This window comes from Athene cunicularia (genome assembly GCF_003259725.1).
Source record: "Athene cunicularia isolate RWA chromosome 26 unlocalized genomic scaffold, athCun1 chr26_part2, whole genome shotgun sequence".
In the NCBI taxonomy this organism is placed as follows: Eukaryota; Metazoa; Chordata; class Aves; order Strigiformes; family Strigidae; genus Athene; species Athene cunicularia.
This window is the reverse complement of record NW_020799137.1, coordinates 86-2,262: the sequence shown is the minus strand read 5'-3', so window position 1 is coordinate 2,262 and position 2,177 is coordinate 86. Positions and strand designations below refer to the sequence as shown.

The 2,177-nt window shown below is 62.1% G+C and overlaps 1 protein-coding gene across 1 annotated transcript in view; it reads left to right on the top strand.

Moving 5' to 3' along the window:
• Positions 1 to 1,065, top strand: part of FGD2 (FYVE, RhoGEF and PH domain containing 2) — a 13,963-nt gene extending 12,898 nt beyond the window's left edge. The window contains exon 17 of the mRNA XM_026864396.1: positions 914 to 1,065. The gene's annotated coding sequence lies outside the window, so the exon portion shown is untranslated. The remainder of the gene's footprint in view (positions 1 to 913) is intronic.
• The last annotated feature ends 1,112 nt before the right edge of the window (positions 1,066 to 2,177 follow it).

Here is a 2,177-nt window from a genome sequence, read left to right as displayed (position 1 = left end):
GGGGGGGGGGGGGGGGGCAGGGGAAAGCTGTGAGCAATGTCCTCCTTCCTCAGCGCATCCCAGGAAAGGGCAAGCTGGTGGCTTTGCCTCCTCCAACTTAAGAGATAACCATCAAGGAAGAGAGAGAGAGAGCTGGATGTGGGGGGAGAGCTCTGCCAAAGCAATTACCCCTCGGGGTGCCACCCAGCACGGGCGAGCCCAGAAGCAATCAAGATTTCCGGAGACACCCCAAAACCACCCTCACTTCCCACTACCCCCTGGTGTGAAGGGGAAACCCCAGCACCCCTGGAAAAGCCAGGGAGTGCAAAGTGCTGCTGGGGGGGGAAAGAATGAGCAAGGGGAAGCCCGCGGGGCTGGAAGGTTCTGCGCGGTGGCCTTCCGCCTCGGCGTCACCCCTGTGTCAGCAAGGAACAAAACAAGCCCGGAGCAGGGAGCTGCCGTCAGCCCCGCGGCTCATGAATGGGCCTAAGAATAGATTTCCTGTTTACCCAGCGAGAAATCGCTTCTGGGGCAGAGGGCACCTGGGTGCTATTTTTACCAGCTCTTGCCTACCCCCCCTTCCCGGCCCCCAGCCCCCCTTGGGGACCACGGTCCTGCTGCAGCGTCCCCCTGTGCCGTGGGGAAGGGGCTGCCGGGGAGGAGAAGGGGATGACGGGTGATACCAGGGCAGGTCACGGCTGTGACCTCGGCATCATCACCCCCAAAGGTGGCTGGATGGCACCCAGCATCACTCAGCGCCCCCCCAGCACCCCGAAACAGGATGGCGGGAGACCTAACTCACAGGCGGGTGTAATGATTCCGCTGCTCTGCTTCCCGAGGAAAAAAAAATTTTTAAATAAAATTTTTCTTGCAGCCAAAGACATGGATGAATTCTCTCTTCCCGTGCTTTTTTGGTCCCCTGGCTGCGTCACAGCGATGGTCAAGCGGAGCAGTTTGGCCTCTCGCCTGCCCGTGCAGAAAGCGAAACCCCGTGGAGAAGTCGCGCAGTTTCCTATTCTCGAGAATGAGGAAGGCTCGGAGGCCATTTACTGGAATCCCCCCTCGCCGCAGCCCTCCCCGCGGCCTCTTCTTGTAAGCACTGACCAAAATACCTTGTGAAACCCGCAACCACGCCGGGGGCCGGGCCACCCCTCATTGAGAAAACCCAGCCCGTGTTGAACGGGGCTACTGCCGCCTCGCCGAGGCTTTGTGGTCCCGTGACACCCCAAAACCCCGGCAGGTACTGCACCCCCCATCCACGGTGCGAGAAAGGGAGATGAGGAGAAGTTCAAGGGCACGGAGCGAGCAGGGAGGTGGCTGGTGGGGACATGGAGAAGTTGGGGGGTCACTGTGGCCCCTCTGCTCCCCAGGAAGGGGTTCAGCAGGTCCTGGGGTCGGTTCCCCCACGTGCCTCAGGTGTGGGGCGGGATGGGGAGTGTATGGGCCCTATGGAACCCCCCACCCCAGGCTGCAGGGCTGCGCTCTGCTTGTCCTGGGAGCTGCTCTGGGGAGGGGGGGGTCTTGATCTACAGGGACAGGCTCTATAGGGGGGTTCTCTAGAGGGTGGGCACTCCCCCTCCATAGGGGCAGGCTCTATAGGGCGTTCTCTTCCTTGCTAATCGGAGGTCCCTATAGGGGCTGCAGTCTGCCGGGTGAGATGGGGTTTCCTGCTCTGTAGGGCCGGTCTCTCAGGAGCTGCATCCCTGGGGCAGCAGCTCTCCCTCTGCAACGCCTGGCGTTGGGTTCTATAGGAGTCGGGCTCTATAGGGGCCAGCCCTCCGCAGCGGGGACTCTTGCTCTGTAGGGGTTGGGCTCTATAGGTGTGTCCGGCTCCCACAGAGGGGCTGTGACCCACGGAGGGGCTGTGACCCACAGGGCCCCGCGGGGCCGCGCTGGCAGCAGGGCTCTGCCTGCGGCAGCATGGCCTCTCCCCGCCGCGCAGCCTCCGCAGCCCACGGGGGCTTCCACCGCTCCCGCCCAGCGCTTCCAAGAATGGATGTAGTGAGGATGTAGTGAGGCTGAAGGCAGCTGCAGCAGAGCCCTGCCCCGGGTGCAGCCTCCCCGGGGGCACATGGGACCCCCAGGCTGGGGACACCCCCCTGAGTGGGGGATTTAAAGATGGGAGATGATGCTAAATGATACAGATATCTGTGATTCCTGCCACCCCCCAAAAAAAACCCAAACCAACAACAAAAAAA